Raw genomic sequence first — 12,465 nt, forward strand, 5'->3', positions numbered from 1 at the left:
ATTTGTGTAATTTGTTAGAGCATCAATAAAAAACTGATGTGGTAGGTATATTTGTCTCCATTTTACAGGTGAGAAAAACAAAACCTGAGTCAGGATCAAGATATAATTCTCTATGACTTCAAAGGTCACATGTTCCCTATACTCCACCTATGCCCTCTTAAATTTTTATAACTAATGCCCTTATTGAAATCATCAAATATTTAATTGCTAGGACAACTACTTTAGAAAGAATCACTAATGGCACACTCCTGAATATATCTGCTTGCTACAAATAATTTGTTCGACAGGAAAGAAATCATCTGTTGAATCTTGCCTGGAGAGTTCATGCATAGAAAACCAGAATACCCTAATTTTCCTGCAGAAGCCCTTAAGTCTAAGGAAACTAACAAAATTATCAGTCTTTAGTTTGTTTATTCATTTGGTTGAATTTATAAATTATTCTATGTATGCTTAATAGTACATACATTGTCATAATATGACATACATTGGTCATAATAAGATGGACGACTTTATTAATCATCAGGTAAATAGAAATTAAAAGTATAATGTAAATAGAATTAAAAGTGTAGCAAGCAGATATATACAGCTTCTAGATTGGTTAAAATTTAAAATACTGAGTGTACAAGTGTTGGTAAGGATGTGGAGAAGCTGGAACTCTCATAAAATTATGCATCTACCCTATTACCCATCACTTCGACTGCGAGATATGACTTTTTTTTTTAATGTTTTATTTATTTCCAGGAGAGAGAGAGACAGCGTGAGCAGGGGAGGGTCAGAGAGAGAGGGAGTCACAGACTGAAACAGGCTCCAGGCTCTGAGCTGGCAGTCAGCACAGAGCCCGACCCGGGGCTCGAACCCACGAACCGCGAGATCATGACCTAAGCGAAAGTCGGACGCTTAACCGACTAAGCCACCCAGGCGCCCCGCAAGATATGACTTTTAAGGTATGTGCATTTGTCAAAATTCATCAATCCATTTGCTTAAAACCTCTGTATACAATTTATATCTCAAGATTTGAAAAAAAAAAAAAAAACACACCCAGGAGTTGAAAGAAGAACCCTACCCTCATTCCCTATCCCCACCCTCACCCCTCACACAGGGATTCTTCGAATAATCAGTGCTGGTAAAATTGGGACTTTTAAAAGGGGACCACTAAATGGAGTGGTGGGGAAATCTCCAGGTAAGAGCCAGAAGCTTCCTCTGACTTTATATTTATATATATATATATATACACACACATATGTATATATATATGTTTGTATATATACATACATACATACATGTATGTATGTATATATATATATACATGTATGTATGTATGTATGTATATACGACCTTGTGGGGTTCATTTTGCCTCTTGGGTCTTAGGGTCCTTATCTGCAAAATAAATGAACTGTGTTAGATGACCTCACAGTTCCTTCTCATTCTAAAATTCCATTATTTACCACTTTAAGTGGTAAATCAGATTGCTTTAGAAGTTTCTAATAGATAGCACACTGCTTTTCCAACGCACTCTGATTCTAATCTGTGATTCAGCTGATACTGGGTCATTGGCAACATAATTCTCAGAGATTACATTTTTCTACGGGAAACTTGGATCAGCTTTATCAGATAGTTTCCAGGAATGTATCTTTGAGAAAAGCAAGCATGGGCAACACACATTCAGATTATGGGCATTTTCCATATTTAGATAGAGCACCTATATGTATGTTAATAGAGGTATAGCGATTACTAAAGAACACATTGTTTTTAAAGCTTTAAGCAAAGGGGTAATGTGACCACAGTCATAATAACACCAGACTGAAAGGCCACATCAGACAAGCCATTTGCATGTTCAGAGGACAGGCACGTTGATATCTGCACTGTCTGCTTCCCCAAGGTCATTTAAAAATGAAGTGACATTTTGTCAAATAGGTAAAGCATGTTTCAACTTGAAAAATGTTGTAGAAATATAAAGTGATTTGTTCTTATAAAGAATGAGGAGAGGGCAGGGACAAGTGTCCGGAAGAGACCATTCTATAAACAAGCTGAGGTCTGGTCAGTACCAATCACTGCTCTGATGGGATGCAGGAGATAATGAGAGAGGTGGGCTTTTTTTTCCCCTTAATGTTTATTCATTTTTGAGAGTCGGGGAAGGGCAGAGAGAGAGAGGTGGACAGAGAATCTAAAGCAGGCTCTGCACTGATAGCAGTGAGCTTGAGCCGGGGCTCGAACTGACAAACCGTAAAATCATGACCTGAGCTGAAGTCAGATCCTCAACTGACTGGGCTACCCAGGCACCTGGAGAGAGACAGACTTTTTAAGGACACAGAGATAAAGGTATTTTAGGATTCCCTTGGTTTCCTGAACTCATGGTGATTTCAGCTGCTTCCTGCAGTCTCTCAGCTCATCCCTTAGATTGTGTCTGAAGAAAACCCACCCTCACTTCATCTGCAAGATGACCCATCTGTGGTTTGCCAGGTTAGATTGGGAAGACATGAGAGTTGAGTGACCCCAGCTGGAGGTGGGGGAAGTCCCACAGAAGGTCTTGGGGAAACTGACTGCATAAGCCCGCTGAGGATGGAGTGAGGTGGAAAGGTTGGATGGGAGGGTGGGTTGGGGGAGGGCTGACCCAAGAAAGCTTTATAGCTCAGTGGGGAGGCTGTAAGAAAGAGGGAGAAGGGAGGAATGGCGAGTGACTTTCTTCCAAAGAGCACAAACTCTCCCAACAAACTATTGATATTTGCTGGTGTTATTTCCTTCCTGCTTCAGTCCCAAGACCTAAAGCAGTGTTAGCCATGCAGGAAGTGCTTAATAAATACTGGTTGGATGGATTGGATGGATGCACAGTGAAAGAGGATCAGAAGGCAGCACAAGCAGTACCCATCACCCCCTTGTGCCTGGAGAACAACAGTCTTGGCTCATCTCTCTGGTCTTGAAGGCAGGCATAAAGAAGGATCCAGCAGGCTAATACGGACAGGTATCTACACTAGTCACAACATGTGCCATTAATACCCTTTGTCTGACTATCCAAGCCCAGGAGGCATATTTGATTTTTCCTTTTCCTACACCTCCAGTCAAGGAGCCCCATCAGCAGCACCCCCAAAAATGTTTTTCGAATCTTCTGGTCTTCACCGTGGCTCTTTCCCAAACCCCATCATCTCCCATCAGGACCACTTCAGTGGCCTCCTAACTGGTCTCCCTGCTTCCTTTCTGCCCTCCCATCTGTTGTCCGCCCCCCTGCCGTAGGATCCTTTATAAAGTCAGTCCTCTGCCTGAAGTCATCTAGTTGCTTCCAACGGCAGAGAGAACAGTGCTCTAACTCCTAATTGTAGCCCTCGGAGCCCTGTGAGAACTCAGCTCCACTTTCCTTCTCTACTTTGTCACCACCACTCTGCTCCTTGCTCACTTTCCTATAGCCACACTGGCCTTCTCTCTGTTCCTCAAACTTGCCAACTCCGTCTGCACCAGGACCTTGGCACTGTTTCCCCAGCCCCAGCTCACGTGGCTGGCTTTTTCTTGTCTTGCTTTCCCAGCTAACATGCCTTCCCATGTCACCCAGTACACCTTATCTCCTCATCTTGTTTTATTTTCTTTATAGTACTTATCTCTATCTGAGGATAGTTTTAACCATTGTTTACTTGTTTCTTGGCTCCTCTTAGGAATGTACCCCCTCCATGGGCAGGGATCTGTAAATATTGTTGATGCTTGTAACCTCTGTTCCCAAAGCTTTCTGGTCCCCCTAAAAGGCACTAAATAAATTTTTCAGAATGAATGCCTGCTCACCAAGTGACCTTCTGATTCTACTATGGTTTTCCAAATAGATTGCTTATAGAGAATATGCTAGCCAGAGGATACAGATGTCTGCTGTTCCCTGTATCTTTCATATAAATAAGAACATGCTTACATTTGTATGCTTTAGCTTGCGTGAGTTTAGTTGATGTGAGTCTGTCTGTAAAAGATGGATTTTCTTTTGAGGCACTAACAAATCAGGTATCTGAGCTTGTGGACCTGAGAGCTGTACTCCACAGTGAGAGGCATTAACAGGAAAGGCACACTGCTTGAGTGAGCCCTGACCTTGAGTGAGCCATGAGCACTCATGACCTTTATGGCCTTACCATGAGTGTTCCCGGGGCTTCTTTTTGGAGCTCCTCTAGGAACAAGAGAAGAGCTCCTGTTAGAGAAAAATCTCCAAAAAGGAAAGGAAGGCTGTATAGGTATTCAACAGGTCCTTCATCTTGAGCATTTGTACTTGTGAAATCTTTCAACTCTGTCCCACATGCCACTACCACACGGTGCCCTCTCCTGTTTTCCATCAGTGTAACTGAGACAAGCCTACACATCTGAAGAACAAGAAGGAGGATAAACTAGGGGCACGTGGGTAGCTCAGTCGCTTAAGCGTCCAACTTCGGCTCAGGTCATGATCTCAGTTTGTGAGTTCGAGCCTCAACATCAGGCTCTGTGCTGACAGCTCAGAGCCTGGAGCCTGCTTCTGATTCTGTGTCTCCCTCTCTGTCTCTGCCCCTCCCCTGCTCGTGCTCTGTCTCTCTCTCTCTCAAAAATAAATAAACATTAAAAAAGAAGGAGGATAAACTAATAGTATTGAGTACTTTACTATGTATCAGGCACAAGGATTTTATAAATATCTCACCTAAAGTGAGATTTCTAAAAACTAAGGGAAATAAAGAAAATATAAACTGTGTATAACACTTGGGTATTCAAGATAAGACAACACAAAGGGTCAGATTATCAAGTCAAACTCACAGAAGATAGAGATCTTGCCCAGTAATAATAGTTACTAATAATTTCAAGAGTACCAGTAATTATGAGGTACAGGTGAATCCTGGAGACCTTCGGTCCATGAAAGCTGCCCTGTGGGTCTTCTCTTACTATATTAGAATTTCCTCTGGCCCAGATTTAACATAGGAGATCTCCAAGTGATGCCTGTTATCATCACTACAGCAAAAAGAATAACATGGGTCATGAAATACCTCCGTGCAATACTCACATACTTACATCGCTTCCAGGTCATTTTCCAGGGAGCGATGTCCCATAAATTCTTAGACTCCAGGTGTGTTTACCATAAGCCACCCTAGACTGACCAAGTACATCCTGCTGAAAAGTTTTCATAGATAAGGGCTCTCCTATGAATAACTACCCATTAGTTTCCTTTCCAGGAGGCATATCGTTAGAATTTCACAAGGAGAGTTGATAGAGTCAACTCTATCAACCTCTATCAGCCTTTATTTTCTTTTCCCTCTCTTTCTTTCCAGTGGCTTCTCAAGGAGAAAGAATAGCCAGCTGCTAATCCTTTCCTTCCTCCAAAGAATAGGTTTCTGACCCTAAGAATTCCACTAAAAGCAGTACAGTGATTATTTTCCTATGCCCCCAAAGCCTTTCACCCCAATTTAACTCTGTCCCTGTCTGGGGAGAACTAGCATAGATTGGTAGCTTCTTAATCAGCCTCTTGTCCTCTGTGGCTTCCAGACCTTCACTGCTGCATGGTCTCTATGCCTCATCACTAACTATACTTCCACCACTAAGTTCAGGTTGGCTATTTTTCCACATAGTTATTAGTTGTTGTTTTTTTCCTTAAGAATTTGTCTTTTGAGCAGCTTTTGCTTTTTTTTTTTTTTTCAGTAAGGCTTCATCTAATGAGGAGCCAAACACACGTCTTGGACTCACAACCCTGAGATCAAGACCTGAGCTGCAATGAAGAGTCAGATCCTTAACCGACTGAGCCACCCAGCTGCCCCTGAACAGCTCTTAAAAGTAATGGTTTGTTTCTGTTGTTTCACTGACGGACATATACTGCCACCAACCAGGAGGTCTGGGGTGATGGAAGCAGTGTTAGCACACTGAGTCCAAGTTCTAGTCAAATGTTATCGAAAGCTCACCACGTGCCTACCGGAGGATATGAAAGACAACACTTCTGTGAGATTCCTCCCCCAAGTGGAGAATCTCAATCTATTAAACATCAGACAAACCCCAAATGAGGGCCATTCCACAAAATCACTGACCAGTACTTTTCAAAAGTGTAAAGGTTATGAAAGTCTATGGAATGAGTACAGATTGGAGGAAATCAGGAAACATGACAAATATGATGTGGATCATGGATTGGGTTCTGGGACAGAAAAAAGACATTAGGGAGGAAATGGGTAGAATTCAAAACTGTGTCTAATTTAATTAACAGTTTTATAATAATGCTAATTTTCTGATTTTTATACAAGTACTAAGGTTATGTAAGATGATAACAGTGGGGAAGCAGTTTGAATGCTGTATGTGAACTCTCTGCACTTTTGGAGCAACTTTTAAGTTGTTTGTTTTCAATGTTTATTTCTGAGAGAGTGAGAAAGCGTGAGTGGGGAAGGGGCAGAGACAGAGGGAGACACAGAATCCGAAGCAGGGTCCAGGCTCCGACTGGTCAGCGTAGAGCCCCGCTCCAATCCACAAACTGAGAGATTGTGACCTGAGCCAAAGTCAGATACTTAACCACCTGAGCCACTCAGGTGCCCCCTTTGTGGACAACTTTGTGTTTCAAGTTATTCAAAAGAAAAAAAATTAAGTTTGCTTATTTTGAAAGAGAGTGAGTAGGGGAGAGGCAGAGATGGGGAAACAGAATCCCAGGCAAACTCCATGCTGTCAGCACAGAGCCCAACATGGGGCTTGAACTCACAAACCATGAGATCACACCCTAAACCAAAACCAAGAGTCGGACCCTTAACTGACTGAGCCACCCAGGCGCTCCTCAAAAGAAAAAGTTTTAAAAATTCCTAATGGACATAACTTTATGAGGGAACCCCCCACAATACATTTCATTTTTTTATGAATTAACTCCATGTGCTCTTCTGATATTTTGCTAAAGACACATGCTTCCCAATATATAGTTATAGCCAATATTTACATACTGGGTTTTTTTTCTCCCCTTAAATACATTTCACATATTCATTAAATAATTTGACTAAACAGTGGTATTTTGTCACTATAAGTGGCCCTGTGCTAGGCACTGAGAACATAAGGATGCTCTTGGAAAATTTGCAGAATAGCAGGAATGATAACATGAAAAGAGAAATCAGTATAATATGATAAGCTTTATAAAAGGTAGATAAGCCAAAGGGCCATGAGATATAAAGAAGCTACTGTCTTTCCCTTTTTCTTTTTTAAAATATTTATTTATTTGTGAGAGAGAGACAGGGTGAGTGAGGGAGGGGCAGATAGCAACAGGAAGACACAGGATCCAAAGCTGGTTCCAGGCTCCATGCTGTCAGCACAGAGCCCAAGACAGGACTTGAACCCATGAACCATGAGATCATGACCTGAGCCACCCAGGTGCCCTGTCTTTCCCTTTTTAAAAAGAAATCGGAGTTGAGGCACCTGGCTGGCTCAATTGGAAGAACATATGACTTTTAATCCCAAGGTCATGAGTCTGAGCCTCATGCTGGGTGTGATTACTTAAAAAATAAAATCTTAAAAAAAAAAAAAGAATTCAGCATCTAACATGTTGATACCCTCTGCATAATTATGTGAAGCTGAAATCAATTTTCCTAAAAGGAGACTTAAGGGATGGCCAGAGCTCAGCTAAATGAAGGGAGAGGTCAATGAGATTCTCATCAAAGGGCTCAGCTAATCTAGCTCAGTTTTGAATTACAGCTTCCCTGGGTCTCCTCTTGCAGGTACCAAGCATCACACCAATTTTTATAAGTGCAGGTAATTGAATAATTGGCACAATTCATTTCTGTGATAAGACTTTCCCACCAGTTCTGTCCCTAGGAGCCTGTAAGGACTTGAGGCATCACTGAGAATTGCTGCTCTCAGTCTCCCATCCAGCAGAACCCCCAGTGACTCCCCTCTCTCCTGTGTCTGCACCCTCCTCCTCTTTTCTGGTTTCTCTCCTCTTACCGGAAACATGCTGTCTCTATCTCCCCCACTTCTAGGCACCCATCTGAGTTTGACTGCACTCTCCTTGGACAAAAGGCAGATGGCTGGGAGCAGAAAGGAAGTACAGTAAAGCCTTGGTTTTGTAAGCATAACTCATTCCGGAAACATGCTTGTAATCCAAAGCACTTGTATATCAAAGCAAATTTCCCCATAAGAAATAATGGAAACTCAGATGATTTGTTCCACAATCCAAAAATATTCATATAAAAATGATTTCAGTACTGTAATATAGTAGGAAATAATACAGAAAATACAAAATATAAAGAAAAATAAATTAACCTGCACTTACCTTTGAAAACCTTCGTGGCTGGTGTGAGGGAGACAAGAGAGAGGAGGGTTATTGTATAGGACACCTTTGACTATCACTAAACTAACAGAATCACTGCTATCTTTTGACTCAATGGAATCTTTTTCTGCATGAGGGTCATTGTATGTCACACAGATGTTGACTACAGTTCAGTATTCACAAGCTCTTGTCATATACTGTATTTAATGTAACTGGCAATAAGGCAGCAGAAGAAAGGGTCTATATCTGCAGGCAACCTGACCTAGAATGAAGTAAAGCATTCTTAAGTTTACTCTTGTATGGAAAAGCAAAGGACTGTCCACAGGTTTTTTGAAATGACAAAAAATACACTAGTGCCAGTTGTGGGCACCTTCTGACATCCTGAAAAATCACTAATTTCTGCCAAACACTGTGGCCTGAAACCAAGCGTCCGAGTATTAGAGATGATCACCCACAATCCCACAGAGAGAGAGAGAGAAAGAGGGAGAGAGAATGAGAAAGAGAGAAGAATCATTGGCTCAGTTGTGATCATGTGACATTTGGTGTCACATACTACACATATCGCAAGACATTGCTCATTTACCAAGTTAAAATCTACTACAAGTGTTTGTTTGTCTTGTGGGACACTCGAAGAACAAGTTACCCGCAATCCAAGGTTTTACTGTACTTTGCTCCACTCAAATAAATTTAAAAATGCAACAAATGAATGTATAAATAAAACAACTCCTTCCTTGTCCTTTACCCATCTATCTCCTTCCCATCTCGTAGGTAGCATTTGGTGCCTCTAAGTCATTGGGTCAAACACTGAATCTATTCTTTATCTCCACATTGGCAAATGATCTCACCAAACTGCTCTTCCCTGGCCTCGCCAGACTTTTGGTTGCAGGACTCAACATGCCTTTCTCTTCCTTGAGAACTATGCCCATGCAGGTCTTCTACCCAGAATGCTCACCTGTCCCTGATGCCCGCTGTGCCCCGTGCCTCCTGCTTGCCCTTTGGGTTGTAGCTTAAATCTTAGATCGTTCAGGGGTTCTTTCCTGGCTCTTCAGGCTTTCAGTGCCCCCTTACCCCCACCAGCTGCACCTCTGTGCCACATTGAACTCATCTGTGAGTATTTGTTCAACATCTGACATCCCTTCTAGATAGTGTGCTTAATGAGGATGGGGCCGTGACTGGCTGTTCACTGATATCATCCCACCACCTAGCCCAGTGCTTGGCATAGGAAGGGATTAACAAATATTTATTTAATACTTGTTTGTTAAAACCCACCTTAGGGTTTTAAGTATGTTTAAGAGAGATGATCTTACGTGGGGTTTTTAACAGAGGTTCCCAACACTGATGTCTGAACATGTAGGGGCATTTCCTTTCTCACAATGACTGAGGGCTGCCAGACCTCCTTGCTAACAGTGGTCCAAGGCCAGACCTGCCAGACATCCTTGATGCTCAGAACAGCTCCCTGGAGAAACACTGTTTACAAAGATCACTCTACCTGTGCCCTGGAAACATGTAAAGTGTAGAGGGAGAGGAAGTGGAGGTTGGAGTCAGAGTGACTCGCAGGAACACTATNATACTACACATATCGCAAGACATTGCTCATTTACCAAGTTAAAATCTACTACAAGTGTTTGTTTGTCTTGTGGGACACTCGAAGAACAAGTTACCCGCAATCCAAGGTTTTACTGTACTTTGCTCCACTCAAATAAATTTAAAAATGCAACAAATGAATGTATAAATAAAACAATTCCTTCCTTGTCCTTTACCCATCTATCTCCTTCCCATCTCGTAGGTAGCATTTGGTGCCTCTAAGTCATTGGGTCAAACACTGAATCTATTCTTTATCTCCACATTGGCAAATGATCTCACCAAACTGCTCTTCCCTGGCCTCGCCAGACTTTTGGTTGCAGGACTCAACATGCCTTTCTCTTCCTTGAGAACTATGCCCATGCAGGTCTTCTACCCAGAATGCTCACCTGTCCCTGATGCCCGCTGTGCCCCGTGCCTCCTGCTTGCCCTTTGGGTTGTAGCTTAAATCTTAGATCGTTCAGGGGTTCTTTCCTGGCTCTTCAGGCTTTCAGTGCCCCCTTACCCCCACCAGCTGCACCTCTGTGCCACATTGAACTCATCTGTGAGTATTTGTTCAACATCTGACATCCCTTCTAGATAGTGTGCTTAATGAGGATGGGGCCGTGACTGGCTGTTCACTGATATCATCCCACCACCTAGCCCAGTGCTTGGCATAGGAAGGGATTAACAAATATTTATTTAATACTTGTTTGTTAAAACCCACCTTAGGGTTTTAAGTATGTTTAAGAGAGATGATCTTACGTGGGGTTTTTAACAGAGGTTCCCAACACTGATGTCTGAACATGTAGGGGCATTTCCTTTCTCACAATGACTGAGGGGTGCCTCTGCTAATAGTGGTCCAAGGCCAGACCTGCCAGACATCCTTGATGCTCAGAACAGCTCCCTGGAGAAAACACTGTTTACAAAGATCACTCTACCTGTGCCCTGGCAACATGTAAAGTGTGGAGGGAGAGGAAGTGGAGGTTGGAGTCAGAGTGACTCGCAGGAACACTATTGTAATCATCCCAAATCAAGAGCTGGCCAGGTGACTGGGGAGGAAGCCCGAACTGATGTGGAAGGAGACAGGTGGAGAGGTAACTGAGAAATAAAAGCAACAAACTCTGTCATCACGGGGATGATTCACCCTTCAAGGAAAGAGAAGCGATGTAAACGCTAAGGAAGGCAGACAGATAGGAGTTGTGTGACCTTGGCCAGTTACTTAATCTCTCTGTGTCTAATTTCCTATCTGTAAAATGGAGATAAAAACAATACATCACATGGGTACCTGGGTGGTCCAGTTAGTTAAGCAACCAACTCCAGATTTTGGCTCAGGTCATGATCTCATGGTTTGTGAGTTTGAGCCCCGCATCAGGCTCTGCACTGACAGTGCAAAGCCTGCTTGGAACTGTCTCTCTCCCTCTCTCTCTGCTTTTCCTGGACTCATTCTCTCTCTCTCTCTCTCTCTCTCTCAAAATAAATAAATTTATTTAAAAAAATACATCACAGGGATGTGAAGATTACAGGAACTGAGTTAATTCACATAAAATGCACTGCCTGACATAGGAGAAGCACTAGGTGAGGATGTGACATTATAGCTGTAGATATATGAATAGACACATAGAAATCTGAGCAGATAAGTGGTGGGAAGAACAGGTGGGTGGATAGATGAAGGGATGGAAGGATGGACAGATGGATGGTTGGATGTATGTTGAAGACATTGATAAATGATTTTTGGATGTGAAGGATGAAGGAGAGAGGATAATCCCCACAATGTTTTTCCAAAAGCAGCTTTGAGCACAGATCTAAGTGATTCTACTGACAGTCAGCCTTCTCCCTTCTTCTTCCTTTATGTCCAGTGATCAGGGTACCAAGGCATCTCTGGTTTACGGAACGGCCATGATGACTGACCTAGACAGACCACCGGAAGCATACATTAGGCAAAGGGCTGATTGACAGGAATGTGCCCCAAGAGTCTCCTGCGATGGGCTATCTGCCACACGAAAGAGTGAACTCAGAGAATTCTTGCTGCTTTGACTCACAGTACTCACAGGGGCTTCTAAACAGCCTCACCTTTCTCAGCTCTTGGACCACTTTCTCTGTTCTGTTGTTTATAACACTCACCACTGCACAATATATTTAGGAGTCTACACCGTAATACCTGGGAGGACACTGACCTGGGAGTTCAGAAGACTCTAGCATGTGCTCTAGCGTGGCCATTGAAGCCAGTGTTTTGTCTTGAGCTAGTCAATGTCACCTCTCTGGCTTCAGTTTTTGGATATGTAAAATAAACAGATTACACTAGAATAGGTCTATAGTTTCTTATATCTCTAACACACATNATAGGAGTCTACGCCGTAATACCTGGGAGGACATTGACCTGGGAGTCAGAAGACTCTAGCATGTGCTCTAGCGTGGACATTGAAGCCAGTGTTTTGTCTTGAGCTAGTCAATGTCACCTCTCTGGCTTCAGTTTTTGGATATGTAAAATAAACAGATTACACTAGAATAGGTCTATAGTTTCTTATATCTCTAACACACATGCATCTGCAACCAGACCAGCCTCTTCTCTCATTGTCCTTGCCCCTCAACCCAACTAACTCGACGCTCTCATCTGTATCTTCGCCATTTCCTTGGTCGGCCATGCCCTCCTTTTCTTGTGCTTCTGCTAACCTCCTGGATGTTTCAGATTTCAGTTCTGC

The 12,465-nt window shown here is 42.6% G+C and overlaps 1 long non-coding RNA gene across 1 annotated transcript; it reads left to right on the forward strand.

Annotated features, from left to right (window-relative positions):
* The first annotated feature begins 757 nt into the window (after positions 1–757).
* LOC144240892 (uncharacterized) lies at positions 758–5,729 on the forward strand. Its single transcript, XR_013337883.1, has 3 exons — positions 758–944; positions 2,752–2,959; positions 5,620–5,729. It is a non-coding gene; the product is annotated as an uncharacterized LOC144240892 (long non-coding RNA).
* Positions 5,730–12,465: the final 6,736 nt, after the last annotated feature.

Source organism: Crocuta crocuta, unplaced genomic scaffold (assembly GCF_008692635.1).
Source record: "Crocuta crocuta isolate KB4526 unplaced genomic scaffold, BGI_CrCroc_1.0 scaffold197, whole genome shotgun sequence".
NCBI lineage: Eukaryota > Metazoa > Chordata > Mammalia > Carnivora > Hyaenidae > Crocuta > Crocuta crocuta.